The sequence below is a fragment of the Cryptomeria japonica genome, unplaced genomic scaffold, assembly GCF_030272615.1.
Source record: "Cryptomeria japonica unplaced genomic scaffold, Sugi_1.0 HiC_scaffold_176, whole genome shotgun sequence".
NCBI lineage: Eukaryota > Viridiplantae > Streptophyta > Pinopsida > Cupressales > Cupressaceae > Cryptomeria > Cryptomeria japonica.
In genome coordinates this window covers 167,501-191,768 of record NW_026728998.1, presented here as the reverse complement: position 1 = coordinate 191,768, position 24,268 = coordinate 167,501, and the positions used below count along the sequence as shown (strand labels likewise).

At 61.2% G+C, this 24,268-nt stretch overlaps 3 non-coding genes across 3 annotated transcripts; all 3 read left to right on the top strand.

The window, feature by feature from the left end:
* The first annotated feature begins 11,445 nt into the window (after positions 1-11,445).
* Positions 11,446-11,564, top strand: LOC131867653 (5S ribosomal RNA). The gene has a single exon (XR_009366205.1). It is a non-coding gene; the product is annotated as a 5S ribosomal RNA (ribosomal RNA).
* Positions 11,565-17,479: 5,915 nt separating this feature from the next.
* Positions 17,480-17,598, top strand: LOC131867638 (5S ribosomal RNA). The gene has a single exon (XR_009366190.1). It is a non-coding gene; the product is annotated as a 5S ribosomal RNA (ribosomal RNA).
* A 5,989-nt stretch (positions 17,599-23,587) lies between these two features.
* LOC131867637 (5S ribosomal RNA) lies at positions 23,588-23,706 on the top strand. Its single transcript, XR_009366189.1, has one exon. It is a non-coding gene; the product is annotated as a 5S ribosomal RNA (ribosomal RNA).
* The last annotated feature ends 562 nt before the right edge of the window (positions 23,707-24,268 follow it).

Here is a 24,268-nt window from a genome sequence, read left to right as displayed (position 1 = left end):
CATCGGACGCGCTTGGGGCGACTACCAGTGACAACCCCTCATCCCGCGATGCGTCCGATACGAAGATGGTTCCAAGGCGGCCGAGGAGCCTCACCGCATAGCAATCGGGGTGCGAGGTGGGGGATGCGGCGAGATGGCCCCAACGGCTAGACGGAAGAGGCCACAGGGCCGCGTCGGAATAGTCCAAGCATCGGACGCGCTTGGGGCGACTACCAGTGACAACCCCTTATCCCGCGATGCGTCCGATACGAAGATAGTTCCAAGGCGGCCGAGGAGCCTCACCGCATAGCAATCCGGGTGCGAGGTGGGGGATGCGGCGAGATGGCCCCAACGGCTAGACGGAAGAGGCTGCAGGGCCGCCTCGGAATAGTCCAAGCATCGGACGCGCTTGGGGCGACTACCAGTGACAACCCCTTATCCCGCGATGCTTCCGATACGAAGACAGTTCCAAGGCGGCCGAGGAGCCTCACCGCATAGCAATGGGGGTGCGAGGTGAGGGATGCGGCGAGATGGCCCCAACGGCTAGACGGAAGAGGCCACAGGGCCGCCTCGGAATAGTCCAAGCATCGGACGCGCTTGGGGCGACTACCAGTGACAACCCCTTATCCCGCGATGCATCCGATACGAAGATAGTTCCCAGGCGGCCGAGGAGCCTCACCGCATAGCAATCGGGGTGCGAGGCGAGGGATGCGGCGAGATGGCCCCAAAGGGTAGACGGAAGAGGCTGCGGGGCCGCCTCGGAATAGTCCAAGCATCGAACGCGCTTGGGGCGACTACCACTGCCAACCCCTTATCCCGCGATGCGTCCGATACACAGATAGTTCCGAGGCGGCCGAGGAGCTGGGGGATGCGGCGAGATGGCCCCAACGGCTAGACGGAAGAGGCTGCAGGGCCGCCTCGGAATAGTCCAAGCATCGGACGCGCTTGGGGCGACTACCAGTGACAACCCCTTATCCCGCGATGCGTCCGATACACAGATAGTTCCGAGGCGGCCAAGGAGCCTCACCGCATAGCAATCGTGGTGCGAGGTGGGGGATGCAGCGAGATGGCCCCAACGGCTAGACGGAAGAGGCTGCAGGGCCGCCTCGGAATGGTCCAAGCATCGGACGCGCTTGGGGCGACTACCACTGCCAACCCCTTATCCCGCGATGCGTCCGATACACAGATAGTTCCAAGGCGGCCGAGGAGCCTCACCGAATAGCAATCGGGGAGCGAGGCGAGGGATGCGGCGAGAAAGCCCCAACGGCTAGAGGGAAGAGGCTTCAGGTCCGCCTCGGAATGGTCCAAGCATCGGACGCGCTTGGGGCGACTACCAGTGACAACCCCTTATCCCGCGACGCGTCCGATACACAGATAGTTCCAAGGCGGCCGAGGAGCCTCACCGCATAGCAATCGGGGTGCGAGGTGAGGGATGCGGCGAGAAGGACCCAACGGCTAGACGGAAGAGGCTTCAGGGCCGCCTCGGAATGGTCCAAGCATCGGACGCGCTTGGGGCGACTACCAGTGACAACCCCTTATCCCGCGACGCGTCCGATACACAGATAGTTCCAAGGCGGCCGAGGAGCCTCACCGCATAGAAATCGGGGTGCGAGGCGAGGGATGCGGCGAGAAGGACCCAACGGCTAGACGGAAGAGGCTTCAGGTCCGCCTCGGAATGGTCCAAGCATCGGACGCGCTTGGGGCGACTACCAGTGACAACCCCTTATCCCGCGACGCGTCCGATACACAGATAGTTCCAAGGCGGCCGAGGAGCCTCACCGCATAGCAATCGGGGTGCGAGGCGAGGGATGCGGCGAGAAGGACCCAACGGCTAGACGGAAGAGGCTTCAGGGCCGCCTCGGAATGGTCCAAGCATCGGACGCGCTTGGGGCGACTACCAGTGACAACCCCTTATCCCGCGATGCGTCCGATACACAGATAGTTCCAAGGCGGCCGAGGAGCCTCACCGCATAGCAATCGGGGTGCGAGGCGAGGGATGCGGCGAGAAGGACCCAACGGCTAGACGGAAGAGGCTTCAGGGCCGCCTCGGAATGGTCCAAGCATCGGACGCGCTTGGGGCGACTACCAGTGACAACCCCTTATCCCGCGACGCGTCCGATACACAGATAGTTCCAAGGCGGCCGAGGAGCCTCACCGCATAGCAATCGGGGTGCGAGGCGAGGGATGCGGCAAGAAGGACCCAACGGCTAGACGGAAGAGGCTTCAGGGCCGCCTCGGAATGGTCCAAGCATCGGACGCGCTTGGGGCGACTACCAGTGACAACCCCTTATCCCGCGACGCGTCCGATACACAGATAGTTCCAAGGCGGCCGAGGAGCCTCACCGCATAGCAATCGGGGTGCGAGGCGAGGGATGCGGCGAGAAGGACCCAACGGCTAGACGGAAGAGGCTTCAGGTCCGCCTCGGAATGGTCCAAGCATCGGACGCGCTTGGGGCGACTACCAGTGACAACCCCTTATCCCGCGACGCGTCCGATACACAGATAGTTCCAAGGCGGCCGAGGAGCCTCACCGCATAGCAATCGGGGTGCGAGGCGAGGGATGCGGCGAGAAGGACCCAACGGCTAGACGGAAGAGGCTTCAGGGCCGCCTCGGAATGGTCCAAGCATCGGACGCGCTTGGGGCGACTACCAGTGACAACCCCTTATCCCGCGACGCGTCCGATACACAGATAGTTCCAAGGCGGCCGAGGAGCCTCACCGCATAGCAATCGGGGTGCGAGGCGAGGGATGCGGCGAGAAGGACCCAACGGCTAGACGGAAGAGGCTTCAGGGCCGCCTCGGAATGGTCCAAGCATCGGACGCGCTTGGGGCGACTACCAGTGACAACCCCTTATCCCGCGATGCGTCCGATACACAGATAGTTCCAAGGCGGCCGAGGAGCCTCACCGCATAGCAATCGGGGTGCGAGGCGAGGGATGCGGCGAGAAGGACCCAACGGCTAGACGGAAGAGGCTTCAGGGCCGCCTCGGAATGGTCCAAGCATCGGACGCGCTTGGGGCGACTACCAGTGACAACCCCTTATCCCGCGACGCGTCCGATACACAGATAGTTCCAAGGCGGCCGAGGAGCCTCACCGCATAGCAATCGGGGTGCGAGGCGAGGGATGCGGCGAGAAGGACCCAACGGCTAGACGGAAGAGGCTTCAGGGCCGCCTCGGAATGGTCCAAGCATCGGACGCGCTTGGGGCGACTACCAGTGACAACCCCTTATCCCGCGACGCGTCCGATACACAGATAGTTCCAAGGCGGCCGAGGAGCCTCACCGCATAGCAATCGGGGTGCGAGGCGAGGGATGCGGCGAGAAGGACCCAACGGCTAGACGGAAGAGGCTTCAGGGCCGCCTCGGAATGGTCCAAGCATCGGACGCGCTTGGGGCGACTACCAGTGACAACCCCTTATCCCGCGACGCGTCCGATACACAGATAGTTCCAAGGCGGCCGAGGAGCCTCACCGCATAGCAATCGGGGTGCGAGGCGAGGGATGCGGCGAGAAGGACCCAACGGCTAGACGGAAGAGGCTTCAGGGCCGCCTGGGAATGGTCCATGCATCGCACGCGCTTGGGGCGACTACCAGTGACAACCCCTTATCCCGCGACGCGTCCGATACACAGATAGTTCCAAGGCGGCCGAGGAGCCTCACCGCATAGCAATCGGGGTGCGAGGCGAGGGATGCGGCGAGAAGGACCCAACGGCTAGACGGAAGAGGCTTCAGGGCCGCCTCGGAATGGTCCAAGCATCGGACGCGCTTGGGGCGACTACCAGTGACAACCCCTTATCCCGCGACGCGTCCGATACACAGATAGTTCCAAGGCGGCCGAGGAGCCTCACCGCATAGCAATCGGGGTGCGAGTCGAGGGATGCGGCGAGAAGGACCCAACGGCTAGACGGAAGAGGCTTCAGGGCCGCCTCGGAATGGTCCAAGCATCGGACGCGCTTGGGGCGACTACCAGTGACAACCCCTTATCCCGCGATGCGTCTGATACACAGATAGTTCCAAGGCGGCCGAGGAGCCTCACCGCATAGCAATCGGGGTGCGAGGCAAGGGATGCGGCGAGAAGGACCCAACGGCTAGACGGAAGAGGCTTCAGGGCCGCCTCGGAATGGTCCAAGCATCGGACGCGCTTGGGGCGACTACCGTTGCCAACCCCTTATCCCGCGATGCGTCTGATACACAGATAGTTCCGAGGCGGCCGAGGAGCCTCACCGCATAGCAATCGGGTTGCGAGGCAGATTATTGGGAAGGGAACCCCCTGGGATGCGGCTCAAGCAGTGCCCAAAGGGACTGGAATGCGGAATCACATCGAGAGACCCAAATGCTATACGAGGGCTCAAATCGAATTATCGATTTGGCCACGACATGGACGCATCGGAACGACTACCTTTGCCGAACCACTCGCAATTGCATCCATACCGAAACCAATAGACATTTCCGTTAGAGCCCTCGCATAGCATTCGGGAATCTCGCATGCCCCTCTAAATCGACCAATGCTGGCGCTCAACGAAAATCCGAGCGCTACCACCGTTCGAGCGCCAGCATTGGTCGAGTTAGAGGGGCACGGGGGAGAATGCTCCAGTCAACACCTCCCCTATATAAGTTATTTGTCCGATTCTCGCACAACCGTAGTCTGCCTCGTCGAATCAAACAACGGTCCCAGATTCCGACTTCCGTTCCGTAGAGACCCAAAAGCTAGATGGAGGCTCGCAAGAAAGAGAGTCGGCGCATAGCAATCGGGTTTCTCGAACGTTTAGGGACCGAGCTCACTTGCGGATAGGGCAAAATCCGCCAAGCAACCCAAAAGCTAGACGGGGGCTCGAATCGAATCGCCTAGGCGGCCACAACAACGACGTGTTGGATCGACTACCAGTGCCAAACCATTCAGCAAGACTAGTCTGTGTCGAGGCCGGATAGAGATTCTCAGAGAGCGCCCGTATAGCATTTAGGAGACCTGCCGCGTCCCTCACACTCGACAAATGGTGGTGCACGTTTATAAATCCGAGCGATCCCAACCCTTTCAAGCACCAACATCGGTCGAGATAGAGGGGCACGGAGGGGGCTGCGTGAGACAACACAGTCCCCTATATAAGTTATTTGTCCGATTCTCACACATCCGAAGAATGGTCATCAAATCGGACAACAGCCCAAACTTCCGACTTCCGTCCCAGAAAGCCCAAGAGCTATCTAAAACGTTCATGGCCGGAACTCGATCGCGGCTATACCAGTCCGCCAAGCAACCCAAAAGCTAGACTGGAGCTCTAGTCGAATCACCTCTGTGGCCATTGCAAGGACGTGTTGGAGCGACTACCATTGCCGAACCATTCCGCAGGTCGAGTCCATACCAAGGCCGCATAGAGATTCACGATGAGCTCCTGCATAGCAATCAGGAGACTTGCCGTGTCCATCACAATCGATAAATCCTGGTGCAAGATTTTTGCATCCGAGCGCTCCAACCAGTCGAGCACCAGCATCAATCGACATAAACGGGCACGGGGGGAGGATGCTCGAGAACACTACCTCCCCTATATAAGTTATTTGTCCGATTCTCAAGCAGCCGAAGTCTGGTCATCGAATCGGGTCAAAGACCACAACTTCCGACTTTACCCACAATGCAAGTCATCGAATCGAACATCGGCCCCCGAGTCGGACTCCATGCGTATGTCAGGTCATCGGACCCAAATTCCGCCTTCCTGCGCATGGCGGGCCATCAATATCAACTCGGTCATCGGACCCAAACTCCGCCTTTCTGCGCATGGCACGCCTTCAAATCGGTCATCGGACCCAAATTCCGCCTTCCTGTGCATGGCGGGCCATCAACATCAACTCGGTCATCGGACCCAAATTCCGCCTTTCTGCGCATGGCACGCCATCAACTCGGTCATCGGACCCAAATTCCGCCTTCCTGCGCATGGCAGGTCATCGGACACAAATTCAGACCTCGCCAATATGCCTACGTATCGAATCGGTCATCGGACCCAACTTCCGACTTCATCCATACTGTAGGGTCTTTGAGGTTGGCGCGGTGCGCTCAACCCGGGGAGTCGACCCATCGAAGCATACACCTCCCCTATATAAGCTATTTGTCCGATTCCCACACCTGTGTAGTTTGCACCTCTGACCAGGACATCGACCCCAACTTCCGAACTCGACTGCAACGACGGCACCAGCGCCTTGGTGCGCACCTTGCGACGCACAGTCCCAACATTCGCCTTCCTGCACATGGCAGGTCATCGGACCCAAATTCCGACCTCGCGAGTATGCCTACATATCGAATCGGTCATCGGACACAACTTCCGACTTCATCCATACCGTAGGGTCTTTGAGGTTGGCGCGGTGCGCTCAACCCGGGGAGTCGACCCAACGAAGCATACACCTCCCCTATATAAGCTATTTGTCCGATTCCCACACCTGTGTAGTTTGCACCTCCGATCAGGACATCGACCCCAACTTCCGAACTCGCCTGCAACGACCGAACCAGCGCCTTGGTGCGCACCTTGCAACGCACAGTGCCAACATTCGCCTTCCTGCACATGGCAGGTCATCGGACCCAAATTCCGACCTCGCGAGTATGCCTACATATCGAATCGGTCATCGGACCCAACTTCCGACTTCATCCATACCGTAGGGTCTTTGAGGTTGGCGCGGTGCGCTCAACCCGGGGAGTCGACCCAACGAAGCATACACCTCCCCTATATAAGCTATTTGTCCGATTCCCACACCTGTGTAGCTTGCACCTCCGATCAGGACATCGACCCCAACTTCCGAACTCGACTAAAAAGACCGCACCAGCACCTTGGTGTGCACCTTGCAACGCACAGTGCCAACATTCGCCTTCCTGCACATGGCAGGTCATCGGACCCAAATTCCGACCTCATGAGCATACCTACTAATCGAATCGGTCATCGGACCCAACTTCCGACTTCATCCATACCGTAGGGTCTTTGAGGTTGGCGCGGTGCGCTCAACCTGGGGAGTCGACCCATCGAAGCATACACCTCCCCTATATAAGCTATTTGTCCGATTCCGACACCTGTGTAGTTTGCACCTCCGCTCAGGACATCGACCCCAACTTCCGAACTCGCCTGCAACGACCGAACCAGCGCCTTGGTGCGCACCAAAAGTGCGCACTTTTGGAGGGCACTTTTGTGCGCTCCAAAGGTGCGCACTTTTGGAGGGCACTTTTGTGCGCTCCAAAGGTGCGCACTTTTGGAGGGCACTTTTTGGAGGGCACTTTTGTGCGCTCCAAAGGTGCGCACTTTTGGAGGGCACTTTTTGGAGGGCACTTTTCTGCGCTCCAAAGGTGCGCACTTTTGGAGGGCACTTTTTGGAGGGCACTTTTCTGCGCTCCAAAGGTGCGCACTTTTGGAGGGCACTTTTTGGAGGGCACTTTTCTGCGCTCCAAAGGTGCGCACTTTTGGAGGGCACTTTTTGGAGGGCACTTTTCTGCGCTCCAAAGGTGCGCACTTTTGGAGGGCACTTTTGTGCACTCCAAAGGTGCACACTTTTGGAGGGCACTTTTTGGAGGGCACTTTTCTGCACTCCAAAGGTGCGCACTTTTGGAGGGCACTTTTTGGAGGGCACTTTTGTGCGCTCCAAAGGTGCGCACTTTTGGAGGGCACTTTTTGGAGGGCACTTTTGTGCGCTCCAAAGGTGCGCACTTTTGGAGGGCACTTTTGTGCACTCCAAAGGTGCGCACTTTTGGAGGGCACTTTTCCTGCGCTCCAAAGGTGCACACCTAGGTGAGCACCTTCGACCACACCTTGTAGCACACCAAACTCTGACTTTCGACTTCATCCGCAATGCAGGGTCTTTGAGGTTGGCGCAATGCGCACAACCAGGGGAGTCGACCCATCAAACCCAACACCTCCCCTATATAAGCTATTTGTCTGATTCTCATACATGCGTAGCCTGCAGGAGCAATTAGGACATCGACCCCAACTTTCGGCTTCTAAACGAAAACAAGGTCTTTGAGGTTGGTGTAATGCGAACAACTAGGGGAGTCAACCCATCAAACCCAACACCTCCCCTATATAAGCTATTTGTCTGATTCTCATACATGTGTAGTCTACAGGAGCAATTAGGACATCGACCCCAACTTTTGACTTCTTAACGAAAACAAGGTCTTTGAGGTTGACGTAATGCGCACAACCAGGGGAGTCGACCCATCAAACCCAACACCTCCCCTATATAAGCTATTTGTCCGATTCTCATACATGTGTAGCCTACAGGAGCCATTAGGACATTGACCCCAACTTTTGACTTCTTAACGAAAACAAGGTCTTTGAGGTTGGCGTAATGCGCACAACCAAGGGAGTTGACCCATCAAACCCAACACCTCCCCTATATAAGCTATTTGTCTGATTCTCATACATGTGTAGCCTGCAACAACGATTAGGACATCCACCCCAACTTCTGAATTCGTCTGCGTTGACCGCACCAAAGGTGCACGCCTTGGTGCTCACCAAAATCCGACTTCCGACTTCTTCTGCTATGCGGGGTCTTTGAGGTTGGCGCAGTGCGCACAACCAGGGGAGTCAACCCACCGAATGCAACACCTCCCCTATATAAGCTATTTGTCTGATTCTCATACATGCGTAGACTGCAGCAATGATTAGGACATCCACCCCAACTTTTGACTTCTTAAACAAGACAGGGTCTTTGAAGTTGGTGCAGTGCACACAACCAGGGGAGTCGACCCATCAAACGCAACACCTCCCCTATATAAAGCTATTTGTCCGATTCTCATACGTGTAGTCTGCAGCAGCGATTAGGACATCGACCCCAACTTCCGAATTCGTTTGCATTGACCGCACCAAAGGTGCACGCCTTGGTGTGCACCTTGGAGTGCACTTTGGTGCTCACCTCGGTGCACACTTTGGTGTGCACCTCGGTGTGCACCAAAGGTGCGCACCTTGGAGCGCACCAAAGGTGTACACTTTGGAGCGCACCACATAGGGTCTTTGAGAGGTTGGCGCAGTGCGCACACCAAGGTGGGTGTTGAGGTGCGTGCCGAGGTGGGTGGGTGCTAGGGTGCGCTCCATGGTGGGTGCCAGGGTGGGTGCGTGCTAGGGTGGATTCCAAAGAGGGTCATAGGGTGGGTGCCAAGGTGGGTTGGTGATATAGTGGGTTCAAAGGTGGGTACTAGGGTGGGTTCCAAGGTGGGTCACAAGTTGGGTGCCAGGATGCGTGGGTGTTAGGTTGGGTGCCAAGGTGGGCTCCTGCGTGGGTGGGTGCTAGGGTGGGTTTCAAGGTGGACGCGAGGGCGGGTGCCAAGGTGGGTAACAAGTTGGGTGTTAGGATGGGTGAGTGCTAGAGTGGGTGCCAAGGTGGGTGGGTGCTAAGGTGGATGCCAAGGTGGTTCACAGGGTGGGTGGGTTCTAGGGTGAGTTCCAAGGTGGGTCACAGGTTTAGTGCTAGGGTGCGTGTCAAGGCGGGTGTCGAGGTGCCTGGGTGCTAGGGTGTGGATGCCAATGTGGGTCATAGGGTGGGTACTAGGGTGGGCTGCAATGTGGGTGCCAAGGTGGGTAACATGCTCGGTTGGTTCTAAATTGGGTGTCAGGGTGGGTGTGCACCCACCTTGCCCGAGGTGGGTGCCAAGGTGCCAGTGTGGGTGGGTGCTAAGGTGGATGCCAAGGTGGGTGAGAAGGTGGGTGATAGGTTGAGTGGTAGGATGGGTGGGTGCCAAGATGGGTCACAGGGTGGGTGCAAGGGTGGGTAGGTGCTAGGGTTGGTGTCAGGGTGGGTGGGTGCTAGGTTGGGTTCCAAGGTGGGTGCGAGGGTGAGTGTCAAGGTGGGTCACAGGTTAGGTGCTAGGATGGGTGAGTGCTAGGGTGCAAAGGTGCCAGGGTGGGTGCTAGGATGGGTCGATGCTAGGGTGAGTGGCAAGGTGGGTCCACAAGTGTCAAGGTGGGTGCCGAGGTGGGTGCCAACTTGGGTTCCAAGGTGGGTGCCAAGTGGGCGACTGCTATGGTGGATGCCAAGGTGGGTCACGGGGTGGGTGCCAAGTTGCTAGGTTGTGTTCCAAGGTGGGTGCCAACGTGGCTGCTAGGGTGCGTGGGTTAAAGGGTGTGTCACAACGTGGGTGCCAGGATGGGTGCGCACCCACACTGGCCAAGACGGGTGCAAGGTTGGGTTCCAAGCCCGGTCACAGGCTGGGTGCTAGGATGGGTGGGTGCCAAGGTGGGCACCAGGGTGGGTGCACCCACCCTGGCCAAGGTGGGTCACGGGGTGGGTCCTAGGGTGGGTAACAGGGTGGGTACTAAGGTGCGTGCCAAGGTGGGTCATGGGGTGGGTGCCAAGGTGGGCACCAGGGTGGGTGTGCACCAACCCTAGCCAGGGTAGGTCACGGGGTGGTTGTCGGGGTGGGCGTCAAGGAGCCAAGGTGGGTGGCAAGTAGCCAAGTTGCGTGCCAAGGTGGGTGTCGGGGTGGGTGCCAAGGATCCAAGGTGGGTGCCAAGGAACCAAGGTGGGTGTCTGGGTGGGTGCCGAGGTGGGAGCCAGGGTGGGTCCCAAGGTGAGTGCAAAGGTGGGTGCCAGGGTCAAGGTGAGTGCCAATGTGGGTTCCAAGGTGCCAGGGTCAGGGTGAGTGCCAATGTGGGTTCAAAGGTGCTAAGTTGGGTGCGAGGTTGGGTGCGAGGGTGGGTGGGTGCCAAGGTGTGCTAGGTGGAAGCCCGGGTGGGTCGGCATCCCATGGGTGTCGAGTTGGGTGCCTGATGGGTGCTTCTTGTCAAGTTTTAGTCGTCGGGACTCATTTCGAGCCTTAGAGGTCGTTTCTTGTCCGGTTGCCCTGTCTTCGACCTGGGAACCCAATTTTGGTCCTCGGGTCCCATTTTTTTTTGTCTCGCATCCCACTTTTGGCCTGTGGCCTTTTCGGGGTCGATTCTCGTTTTGGGCATCAGAGCATGTTTCTTCTCCTAAAACCCAATATTTGTTTATTAAGTCTCGGAACACATTTTTGTTCTCGTGGACCCATCATGGGTCTTGGAACGCATTTGTGGTCCTTGGGTCCCATTTTGCATCCCGAAACTTGTGTTTTGGTGCTTGATCCCTATTTTGGGTGCCCACCTTGCACCAAGTGCGCACCCGGGGCAAACCGAGCGCCTTGGTGCACCGGGGCAAGATCGAGCGTGCACCCGAGGCGCCCCGAACATGCACCAAGGTGCACTCGGCCCACATGTGAGCGCAGGTCGTTGCGCCCGAGGTGGTGTGTGGGCACCGCGTTGCAGACGGGACACTGCACGCACACGACGCCCCGTCCAGGTGCACGCACGTAGGCCGGGCCGGGTGCACACCCGACGCCCTAGCAAGGTGCGCGCACCCGGGCAGGGCTCACACTTGGCGAACGGGGCGCACTTCGCGAGGGAGGGTGTGCACCTCGACGGGGGTGGGTGGCCGGGGTGGATTCGCACGTGGGTCGCGGTTTGCTAAGTACACACTGCGACAAGCTCATAACGGGTGCGATCATACCAGCGTTAGTGCACCGGATCCCATCAGAACTCCGCAGTTAAGCGCGCTTGGGCCGGAGTAGTACTAGGATGGGTGACCTCCCGGGAAGTCCCGGTGTTGCACCCTTTCTTAGTTTTTCGCCGGGCGTCGCAATGCTATTTGAATAAACCTTTTGCCCGTTTGCGTTCTCGTCGGGGCCGGGCCGGGCCGGGGTGCGCTGCCCGCACTACCGCGCGCGCGGGGGCGACACCGAGCGCGCACCCGAGGCGCCCCGAGCACACAGGCCACGGTGCAACCCGGGCGTTGTGCGCGCACCCCGGTGCGCCCGAGGTGCTGCGCGCGCACCCAGGTGAAATCGGTGTGCACCTCGGCCAGTGCGCGCTCGGTCGAGTCGCGCACGTTGGCCAAGGTGCACGGTGATGTTTCTTACTCTAAGGTTCCGCACCAGACGCCCGGGACAGGTGAGCGAAGCTGGGCGGGGCCGGGTGCGCGGCCGGGGTAGGTGCACGCAGCTGGAGAGAGCTTTGGAGCACACCAGAGGTGCGCACCTTGGAGCACACTTCGGAGCGCACCAATGATGCGCTCCATTCAAAAGTTTCCTGAAAAGGCAAAAAAAGTTGAGATTATAGAATTTCCCACTTGAGAGATTGTAAAAAAAAAAAATTTAAAATGAAGGAAACGCGGGTGCCAAGGTGTGCGCGCCCGGGTGCGCAGCCCAGCCAAGGTGTGCGCACCAAGGCGCCCACCCTGGCGAAGGTGCACGCAAGGTGCGCACCCGAGGCAAACCGGACAATTAACCCAACTTTCGACTTCGCGCGCACCTGCGCACCTTGGAGCGCACTTCGGAGCGCTCCTTGTTGCGCACCAATCTTGGGCACCTCGGAGTGCACCATGGCGCCCACCAAGGTGCGCACCCGGGGCAAACCGAGCTCCGACTTCGTGCGCACCTTGGAGCGCACGAAAGGTGCGCACCATGGCGCCCACCAAGGTGCGCAGCCCAGCCAAGGCGTGCGCATCAAGGTGCGCACCCTGGCGAAGGTGCGCACCCGGGGCAAACCGAGCTCCGACTTCGTGCGCACCTTGGAGCGCACAAAGGGTGCGCAACCCAGCCAAGGTGTGCGCACCCCGGGCAAACCGAGCTCCGAATCGTGCGCACCTTGGAGCACACTTCGGAGCCCTCCTTGGTGCGCACCGATGTTGCGCACCTCGGAGCGCACCCGGGGAAAACAATGCAATTAACCCGACTTTCGACTTCGTGGGCACCTCGGAGCGCTCTCGGGTTCGCACCTCGGAGCACACCGAGGTGCGCACCTTTGATGCGCTGCCTTCACCAATTTCCAGAAAAGGCAAGAAAACATTGAGAAGGTGTGCGCACCGAGGTGCCCACCCTGGCGAAGGTGCACGCGAGGTGCGCACCCGGGGCAAACCGGGCTCCGACTTCGTGCACGCCATGCTGCGCACCTTGGAGGGCCATGGTGCGCACCTTGGAGCACACTTCGGAGCGCTCAATGGTGCCCAACCCAGCCAAGGTGCCCACCGCGGCGAAGGTGCACGCGAGGTGCGCACCCGGGGCAAACCGGGCTCCGACTTCGTGCACGCCGCACCTTGGAGCACACTTCGGAGCGCTCCTTGGTGCGCACCAGGGCGCGCAACCCAGCCGAGGTGCCCACCCCGGCGAAGGTGCACGCGGGGTGCGCACCCGAGGCAAACCGGGCTCCGACTTCGTGCACGCCATGGTGCCCACCGCGGCGAAGGTGCACGCGAGGTGCGCACCCGGGGCAAACCGGGCTCCGACTTCGTGCACGCCGCACCTTGGAGCACACTTCGGAGCGCTCCTTGGTGCGCACCAGGGCGCGCAACCCAGCCGAGGTGCCCACCCCGGCGAAGGTGCACGCGAGGTGCGCACCCGGGGCAAACCGGGCTCCGACTTCGTGCACGCCATGGTGCCCACCGCGGCGAAGGTGCACGCGAGGTGCGCACCCGGGGCAAACCGGGCTCCGACTTCGTGCACGCCGCACCTTGGAGCACACTTCGGAGCGCTCCTTGGTGCGCACCATGGTGCCCACCAGGGCGCGCAACCCCGCCGAAGGTGCACGCGAGGTGCGCACCCGGGGCAAACCGGGCTCCGACTTCGTGCACGCCGCACCTTGGAGCACACTTCGGAGCGCTCCTTGGTGCGCACCAGGGCGCGCAACCCCGCCGAAGGTGCACGCGAGGTGCGCACCCGGGGCAAACCGGGCTCCGACTTCGTGCACGCCATGGTGCGCACCAGGGTGCCCACCGCGGCGAAGGTGCGCACCCGGGGCAAACCGGGCTCCGACTTCGTGCACGCCGCACCTTGGAGCACACTTCGGAGCGCTCCTTGGTGCGCACCAGGGCGCGCAACCCAGCCGAGGTGCCCACCCCGGCGAAGGTGCACGCGAGGTGCGCACCCGGGGCAAACCGGGCTCCGACTTCGTGCACGCCATGGTGCCCACCGCGGCGAAGGTGCGCACCCGGGGCAAACCGGGCTAGGACTTCGTGCACGCCGCACCTTGGAGCACACTTCGGAGCGCTCCTTGGTGCGCACCATGGTGCCCACCAGGCCGCGCAACCCAGCCAAGGTGTGCGCACCAAGGTGCACGCGAGGTGCGCACCCGGGGCAAACCGGGGTCCGGCTTCGTGCACGCCGCACCTTGGAGCACACATCGGGGCGCTCCCGGGTTCGCACCGGCGTTGCGCACCGTGGTGGGCACCTCGGAGCGCACCGTGGTGGGCACCTCGGAGCACACCAAGGTGGGCAGCGAGGTGCGCACCTTTGATGCGATGCCTTCACTAATTTCCATAAAAGGCAAAAGAAAACGAGATTTTAAAATTTCCGTTTTGAAAGATAGTGAGAAAAAGGGAATGCTGGTGCCATCTTGAGCCCGCCCTGGTGCGCAGCCCAGCCAAGGTGTGCGCACCAAGGTGCCCACCCTGGCGAAGGTGCGCGCCCGGGCAATTAACCCAACTTCCAACTTCGCGCGCGCCAGGGTGGGAGCGCACCCAACAACCGGGCCTGGGAAGAGCCAATGCGAGAAACCCCACCAAACGCTCTGACAAAAAAAGAGGGGGCGCTCCAGTAACCCCGCTTCGGAGCGCACCCTGGGCAAACCCAGCCAGGGTGCCCACCCCGGCCAAGGTGCAGGCGAGGTGCGCACCCGGGGCAAACCGGGCTCCGACAACGTGCACGCCGCACCTTGGAGCACACTTCGTAGCGCTCCCGGGTGCGCACCTCAGAGCACACCAAGGTGGGCAGCGAGGTGCGCACCTTTGATGCGCTGCCTTCACTAATTTCCAGAAAAGGCAAAAAAAAGAGGAGATTTTAAAATTTCCGTTTTGAAAGATAGTGAAAAAAACGGAACGCGGGTGCCATCTTGAGCCCGCCCGGGTGCACAGCCCAGGTAAGGTGCCCACCCTGGCAAAGGTGCGCACCCGGGCAATTAACCCTACTTCCGACTTCGTGCGCGCCAGGGTGGCAACCGGGCCTGGGAAGAGCCAATGCGAGAAACCCCACCAAACGCTCCGACAAAAAAAGAGGCGGCGCTCCAATAACCCCGCTTCGGAGCGCAGCCGGGGCAAACCCAGCCAAGGTGCCCACCCCGACGAAGGTGCACGCGAGGTGCGCACCCGGGGCAAACCGGGCTCCGACAACGTGCACGCAGCACCTTGGAGCACACTTCGAAGCACTCCCGGGTGCCCACCGGCGTTGCGCACCGTGGTGGGCAGCGAGGTGCGCACCTTTGATGCGCTGCCTTCACTAATTTCCAGAAAAGGCAAAAAAAAATGAGATTTTAAAATTTCCGTTTTGAAAGATAGTGAAAAAAACGGAACGCGGGTGCCATCTTGAGCCCGCCCTGGTGCGCAGCCCAGGCAAGGCATGCGCACCAAGGTGCCCACCCGCGGTGCACACCCGGGGCAAACCGGGCTCCGACTTCGTGCAGGCCGCACCTTGGAGCACACTTCGAAGCGCTCCTTGGTGCGCACCATGGTGCCCACCAGGGCGCACCCGGGGCAAACCGGGCTCCGACTTCGTGCACGCCGCACCTTGGAGCACACATCGGAGCGCTCCCAGGTTCGCACCAGCGTTGCGCACCTTTGATGCGCTGCCTTCACTAATTTCCAGAAAAGGCAAAAAAAAACGATATTTTAAAATTTCCGTTCTGAAAGATAGTGAAAAAAACGGAACGCGGGTGCCATCTTGAGCCCTTCCTGGTGCGCAGCCCAGGCAAGTTGTGCGCACCAAGGTGCCCACCCTGGCGGAGGTGCGCGCCCGGGGCAAACCGGGCTCCGACTTCGTGCACTGCATGGTGCCCACCAAGGCGCGCAACCCAGCCAAGGTGCCCACCGCAGCGAAGGTGCACGCGAGGTGCGCACCCGAGGTGCACACCCGGGGCAAACCGAGCTCCGACTTCGTGCACGCCGCACCTTGGAGCACACTTCAGAGCGCTCCTTGGTGCGCACCAGGGCGCGCAACCCAGCCAAGGTGCTCACCCCGGCGAAGGTGCACGCGAGGTGCGCACCCGGGGCAAGCCGGGCTCGGACTTCGTGCACGCCGCACCTTGGAGCACACATCGGAGCGCTCCCGGGTTCGCACCAGCATTGCGCACCTTTGATGCGCTGCCTTCACTAATTTCCAGAAAAGGCAAAAAAAAAAAAAAAACGAGATTTTAAAATTTCCGTTTTGAAAGATAGTGAAAAAAACGGAACGCGGGTGCCATCTTGAGCCCGCCCTGGTGTGCAGCCCAGGCAAGTTGTGCGCACCAAGGCACCCACCCTGGCCAAGGTGGGTCACGGGGTGGGTCCTAGGGTGGGTAACGGGGTGGGTACTAAGGTGCGTGCCAAGGTGGGTCATGGGGTGGGTGCCAAGGTGGGCACCAGGGTGGGTGTGCACCAACCCTAGCCAGGGTAGGTCACGGGGTGGTTGTCGGGGTGGGCGTCAAGGAGCCAAGGTGGGTGGCAAGTAGCCAAGTTGCGTGCCAAGGTGGGTGTCGGGGTGGGTGCCAAGGATCCAAGGTGGGTGCCAAGGAACCAAGGTGGGTGTCTGGGTGGGTGCCGAGGTGGGAGCCAGGGTGGGTCCCAAGGTGAGTGCAAAGGTGGGTGCCAGGGTCAAGGTGAGTGCCAATGTGGGTTCCAAGGTGCCAGGGTCAGGGTGAGTGCCAATGTGGGTTCAAAGGTGCTAAGTTGGGTGCGAGGTTGGGTGCGAGGGTGGGTGGGTGCCAAGGTGTGCTAGGTGGAAGCCCGGGTGGGTCGGCATCCCATGGGTGTCGAGTTGGGTGCCTGATGGGTGCTTCTTGTCAAGTTTTAGTCGTCGGGACTCATTTCGAGCCTTAGAGGTCGTTTCTTGTCCGGTTGCCCTGTCTTCGACCTGGGAACCCAATTTTGGTCCTCGGGTCCCATTTTTTTTTGTCTCGCATCCCACTTTTGGCCTGTGGCCTTTTCGGGGTCGATTCTCGTTTTGGGCATCAGAGCATGTTTCTTCTCCTAAAACCCAATATTTGTTTATTAAGTCTCGGAACACATTTTTGTTCTCGTGGACCCATCATGGGTCTTGGAACGCATTTGTGGTCCTTGGGTCCCATTTTGCATCCCGAAACTTGTGTTTTGGTGCTTGATCCCTATTTTGGGTGCCCACCTTGCACCAAGTGCGCACCCGGGGCAAACCGAGCGCCTTGGTGCACCGGGGCAAGATCGAGCGTGCACCCGAGGCGCCCCGAACATGCACCAAGGTGCACTCGGCCCACATGTGAGCGCAGGTCGTTGCGCCCGAGGTGGTGTGTGGGCACCGCGTTGCAGACGGGACACTGCACGCACACGACGCCCCGTCCAGGTGCACGCACGTAGGCCGGGCCGGGTGCACACCCGACGCCCTAGCAAGGTGCGCGCACCCGGGCAGGGCTCACACTTGGCGAACGGGGCGCACTTCGCGAGGGAGGGTGTGCACCTCGACGGGGGTGGGTGGCCGGGGTGGATTCGCACGTGGGTCGCGGTTTGCTAAGTACACACTGCGACAAGCTCATAACGGGTGCGATCATACCAGCGTTAGTGCACCGGATCCCATCAGAACTCCGCAGTTAAGCGCGCTTGGGCCGGAGTAGTACTGGGATGGGTGACCTCCCGGGAAGTCCCGGTGTTGCACCCTTTTTTAGTTTTTCGCCGGGCGTCGCAATGCTATTTGAATAAACCTTTTGCCCGTTTGCGTTCTCGTCGGGGCCGGGCCGGGCCGGGGTGCGCTGCCCGCACTACCGCGCGCGCGGGGGCGACACCGAGCGCGCACCCGAGGCGCCCCGAGCACACAGGCCACGGTGCAACCCGGGCGTTGTGCGCGCACCCCGGTGCGCCCGAGGTGCTGCGCGCGCACCCAGGTGAAATCGGTGTGCACCTCGGCCAGTGCGCGCTCGGTCGAGTCGCGCACGTTGGCCAAGGTGCACGGTGATGTTTCTTACTCTAAGGTTCCGCACCAGACGCCCGGGACAGGTGAGCGAAGCTGGGCGGGGCCGGGTGCGCGGCCGGGGCAGGTGCACGCAGCTGGAGAGAGCTTTGGAGCACACCAGAGGTGCGCACCTTGGAGCACACTTCGGAGCGCACCAATGATGCGCTCCATTCAAAAGTTTCCTGAAAAGGCAAAAAAAGTTGAGATTATAGAATTTCCCACTTGAGAGATTGTAAAAAAAAAAAATTTAAAATGAAGGAAACGCGGGTGCCAAGGTGTGCGCGCCCGGGTGCGCAGCCCAGCCAAGGTGTGCGCACCAAGGCGCCCACCCTGGCGAAGGTGCACGCAAGGTGCGCACCCGAGGCAAACCGGACAATTAACCCAACTTTCGACTTCGCGCGCACCTGCGCACCTTGGAGCGCACTTCGGAGCGCTCCTTGGTGCGCACCAATCTTGGGCACCTCGGAGTGCACCATGGCGCCCACCAAGGTGCGCACCCGGGGCAAACCGAGCTCCGACTTCGTGCGCACCTTGGAGCGCACGAAAGGTGCGCACCATGGCGCCCACCAAGGTGCGCAGCCCAGCCAAGGCGTGCGCATCAAGGTGCGCACCCTGGCGAAGGTGCGCACCCGGGGCAAACCGAGCTCCGACTTCGTGCGCACCTTGGAGCGCACAAAGGGTGCGCAACCCAGCCAAGGTGTGCGCACCCCGGGCAAACCGAGCTCCGAATCGTGCGCACCTTGGAGCACACTTCGGAGCCCTCCTTGGTGCGCACCGATGTTGCGCACCTCGGAGCGCACCCGGGGAAAACAATGCAATTAACCCGACTTTCGACTTCGTGGGCACCTCGGAGCGCTCTCGGGTTCGCACCTCGGAGCACACCGAGGTGCGCACCTTTGATGCGCTGCCTTCACCAATTTCCAGAAAAGGCAAGAAAACATTGAGAAGGTGTGCGCACCGAGGTGCCCACCCTGGCGAAGGTGCACGCGAGGTGCGCACCCGGGGCAAACCGGGCTCCGACTTCGTGCACGCCATGCTGCGCACCTTGGAGGGCCATGGTGCGCACCTTGGAGCACACTTCGGAGCGCTCAATGGTGCCCAACCCAGCCAAGGTGCCCACCGCGGCGAAGGTGCACGCGAGGTGCGCACCCGGGGTAAACCGGGCTCCGACTTCGTGCACGCCGCACCTTGGAGCACACTTCGGAGCGCTCCTTGGTGCGCACCAGGGCGCGCAACCCAGCCGAGGTGCCCACCCCGGCGAAGGTGCACGCGGGGTGCGCACCCGGGGCAAACCGGGCTCCGACTTCGTGCACGCCATGGTGCCCACCGCGGCGAAGGTGCACGCGAGGTGCGCACCCGGGGCAAACCGGGCTCCGACTTCGTGCACGCCGCACCTTGGAGCACACTTCGGAGCGCTCCTTGGTGCGCACCAGGGCGCGCAACCCAGCCGAGGTGCCCACCCCAGCGAAGGTGCACGCGAGGTGCGCACCCGGGGCAAACCGGGCTCCGACGTCGTGCACGCCATGGTGCCCACCGCGGCGAAGGTGCACGCGAGGTGCGCACCCGGGGCAAACCGGGCTCCGACTTCGTGCACGCCATGGTGCCCACCGCGGCGAAGGTGCACGCGAGGTGCGCACCCGGGGCAAACCGGGCTCCGACTTCGTGCACGCCGCACCTTGGAGCACACTTCGGAGCGCTCCTTGGTGCGCACCATGGTGCCCACCAGGGCGCGCAACCCCGCCGAAGGTGCACGCGAGGTGCGCACCCGGGGCAAACCGGGCTCCGACTTCGTGCACGCCGCACCTTGGAGCACACTTCGGAGCGCTCCTTGGTGCGCACCAGGGCGCGCAACCCCGCCGAAGGTGCACGCGAGGTGCGCACCCGGGGCAAACCGGGCTCCGACTTCGTGCACGCCATGGTGCGCACCAGGGTGCCCACCGCGGCGAAGGTGCGCACCCGGGGCAAACCGGGCTCCGACTTCGTGCACGCCGCACCTTGGAGCACACTTCGGAGCGCTCCTTGGTGCGCACCAGGGCGCGCAACCCAGCCGAGGTGCCCACCCCGGCGAAGGTGCACGCGAGGTGCGCACCCGGGGCAAACCGGGCTCCGACTTCGTGCACGCCATGGTGCCCACCGCGGCGAAGGTGCGCACCCGGGGCAAACCGGGCTAGGACTTCGTGCACGCCGCACCTTGGAGCACACTTCGGAGCGCTCCTTGGTGCGCACCATGGTGCCCACCAGGCCGCGCAACCCAGCCAAGGTGTGCGCACCAAGGTGCACGCGAGGTGCGCACCCGGGGCAAACCGGGGTCCGGCTTCGTGCACGCCGCACCTTGGAGCACACATCGGGGCGCTCCCGGGTTCGCACCGGCGTTGCGCACCGTGGTGGGCACCTCGGAGCGCACCGTGGTGGGCACCTCGGAGCACACCAAGGTGGGCAGCGAGGTGCGCACCTTTGATGCGATGCCTTCACTAATTTCCATAAAAGGCAAAAGAAAACGAGATTTTAAAATTTCCGTTTTGAAAGATAGTGAGAAAAAGGGAATGCTGGTGCCATCTTGAGCCCGCCCTGGTGCGCAGCCCAGCCAAGGTGTGCGCACCAAGGTGCCCACCCTGGCGAAGGTGCGCGCCCGGGCAATTAACCCAACTTCCAACTTCGCGCGCGCCAGGGTGGGAGCGCACCCAACAACCGGGCCTGGGAAGAGCCAATGCGAGAAACCCCACCAAACGCTCTGACAAAAAAAGAGGGGGCGCTCCAGTAACCCCGCTTCGGAGCGCACCCTGGGCAAACCCAGCCAGGGTGCCCACCCCGGCCAAGGTGCAGGCGAGGTGCGCACCCGGGGCAAACCGGGCTCCGACAACGTGCACGCCGCACCTTGGAGCACACTTCGTAGCGCTCCCGGGTGCGCACCTCAGAGCACACCAAGGTGGGCAGCGAGGTGCGCACCTTTGATGCGCTGCCTTCACTAATTTCCAGAAAAGGCAAAAAAAAGAGGAGATTTTAAAATTTCCGTTTTGAAAGATAGTGAAAAAAACGGAACGCGGGTGCCATCTTGAGCCCGCCCTGGTGCACAGCCCAGGTAAGGTGCCCACCCTGGCAAAGGTGCGCACCCGGGCAATTAACCCTACTTCCGACTTCGTGCGCGCCAGGGTGGCAACCGGGCCTGGGAAGAGCCAATGCGAGAAACCCCACCAAACGCTCCGACAAAAAAAGAGGCGGCGCTCCAATAACCCCGCTTCGGAGCGCAGCCGGGGCAAACCCAGCCAAGGTGCCCACCCCGACGAAGGTGCACGCGAGGTGCGCACCCGGGGCAAACCGGGCTCCGACAACGTGCACGCAGCACCTTGGAGCACACTTCGAAGCACTCCCGGGTGCCCACCGGCGTTGCGCACCGTGGTGGGCAGCGAGGTGCGCACCTTTGATGCGCTGCCTTCACTAATTTCCAGAAAAGGCAAAAAAAAATGAGATTTTAAAATTTCCGTTTTGAAAGATAGTGAAAAAAACGGAACGCGGGTGCCATCTTGAGCCCGCCCTGGTGCGCAGCCCAGGCAAGGCATGCGCACCAAGGTGCCCACCCGCGGTGCACACCCGGGGCAAACCGGGCTCCGACTTCGTGCAGGCCGCACCTTGGAGCACACTTCGGAGCGCTCCTTGGTGCGCACCATGGTGCCCACCAGGGCGCACCCGGGGCAAACCGGGCTCCGACTTCGTGCACGCCGCACCTTGGAGCACACATCGGAGCGCTCCCAGGTTCGCACCAGCGTTGCGCACCTTTGATGCGCTGCCTTCACTAATTTCCAGAAAAGGCAAAAAAAAACGATATTTTAAAATTTCCGTTCTGAAAGATAGTGAAAAAAACGGAACGCGGGTGCCATCTTGAGCCCTTCCTGGTGCGCAGCCCAGGCAAGTTGTGCGCACCAAGGTGCCCACCCTGGCGGAGGTGCGCGCCCGGGGCAAACCGGGCTCCGACTTCGTGCACTGCATGGTGCCCACCAAGGCGCGCAACCCAGCCAAGGTGCCCACCGCAGCGAAGGTGCACGCGAGGTGCGCACCCGAGGTGCACACCCGGGGCAAACCGAGCTCCGACTTCGTGCACGCCGCACCTTGGAGCACACTTCAGAGCGCTCCTTGGTGCGCACCAGGGCGCGCAACCCAGCCAAGGTGCTCACCCCGGCGAAGGTGCACGCGAGGTGCGCACCCGGGGCAAGCCGGGCTCGGACTTCGTGCACGCCGCACCTTGGAGCACACATCGGAGCGCTCCCGGGTTCGCACCAGCATTGCGCACCTTTGATGCGCTGCCTTCACTAATTTCCAGAAAAGGCAAAAAAAAAAAAAAAACGAGATTTTAAAATTTCCGTTTTGAAAGATAGTGAAAAAAACGGAACGCGGGTGCCATCTTGAGCCCGCCCTGGTGTGCAGCCCAGGCAAGTTGTGCGCACCAAGGCACCCACCCTGGCCAAGGTGGGTCACGGGGTGGGTCCTAGGGTGGGTAACGGGGTGGGTACTAAGGTGCGTGCCAAGGTGGGTCATGGGGTGGGTGCCAAGGTGGGCACCAGGGTGGGTGTGCACCAACCCTAGCCAGGGTAGGTCACGGGGTGGTTGTCGGGGTGGGCGTCAAGGAGCCAAGGTGGGTGGCAAGTAGCCAAGTTGCGTGCCAAGGTGGGTGTCGGGGTGGGTGCCAAGGATCCAAGGTGGGTGCCAAGGAACCAAGGTGGGTGTCTGGGTGGGTGCCGAGGTGGGAGCCAGGGTGGGTCCCAAGGTGAGTGCAAAGGTGGGTGCCAGGGTCAAGGTGAGTGCCAATGTGGGTTCCAAGGTGCCAGGGTCAGGGTGAGTGCCAATGTGGGTTCAAAGGTGCTAAGTTGGGTGCGAGGTTGGGTGCGAGGGTGGGTGGGTGCCAAGGTGTGCTAGGTGGAAGCCCGGGTGGGTCGGCATCCCATGGGTGTCGAGTTGGGTGCCTGATGGGTGCTTCTTGTCAAGTTTTAGTCGTCGGGACTCATTTCGAGCCTTAGAGGTCGTTTCTTGTCCGGTTGCCCTGTCTTCGACCTGGGAACCCAATTTTGGTCCTCGGGTCCCATTTTTTTTTGTCTCGCATCCCACTTTTGGCCTGTGGCCTTTTCGGGGTCGATTCTCGTTTTGGGCATCAGAGCATGTTTCTTCTCCTAAAACCCAATATTTGTTTATTAAGTCTCGGAACACATTTTTGTTCTCGTGGACCCATCATGGGTCTTGGAACGCATTTGTGGTCCTTGGGTCCCATTTTGCATCCCGAAACTTGTGTTTTGGTGCTTGATCCCTATTTTGGGTGCCCACCTTGCACCAAGTGCGCACCCGGGGCAAACCGAGCGCCTTGGTGCACCGGGGCAAGATCGAGCGTGCACCCGAGGCGCCCCGAACATGCACCAAGGTGCACTCGGCCCACATGTGAGCGCAGGTCGTTGCGCCCGAGGTGGTGTGTGGGCACCGCGTTGCAGACGGGACACTGCACGCACACGACGCCCCGTCCAGGTGCACGCACGTAGGCCGGGCCGGGTGCACACCCGACGCCCTAGCAAGGTGCGCGCACCCGGGCAGGGCTCACACTTGGCGAACGGGGCGCACTTCGCGAGGGAGGGTGTGCACCTCGACGGGGGTGGGTGGCCGGGGTGGATTCGCACGTGGGTCGCGGTTTGCTAAGTACACACTGCGACAAGCTCATAACGGGTGCGATCATACCAGCGTTAGTGCACCGGATCCCATCAGAACTCCGCAGTTAAGCGCGCTTGGGCCGGAGTAGTACTGGGATGGGTGACCTCCCGGGAAGTCCCGGTGTTGCACCCTTTTTTTGTTTTTCGCCGGGCGTCGCAATGCTATTTGAATAAACCTTTTGCCCGTTTGCGTTCTCGTCGGGGCCGGGCCGGGCCGGGGTGCGCTGCCCGCACTACCGCGCGCGCGGGGGCGACACCGAGCGCGCACCCGAGGCGCCCCGAGCACACAGGCCACGGTGCAACCCGGGCGTTGTGCGCGCACCCCGGTGCGCCCGAGGTGCTGCGCGCGCACCCAGGTGAAATCGGTGTGCACCTCGGCCAGTGCGCGCTCGGTCGAGTCGCGCACGTTGGCCAAGGTGCACGGTGATGTTTCTTACTCTAAGGTTCCGCACCAGACGCCCGGGACAGGTGAGCGAAGCTGGGCGGGGCCGGGTGCGCGGCCGGGGCAGGTGCACGCAGCTAGAGAGAGCTTTGGAGCACACCAGAGGTGCGCACCTTGGAGCACACTTCGGAGCGCACCAATGATGCGCTCCATTCAAAAGTTTCCTGAAAAGGCAAAAAAAGTTGAGATTATAGAATTTCCCACTTGAGAGATTGTAAAAAAAAAAAATTTAAAATGAAGGAAACGCGGGTGC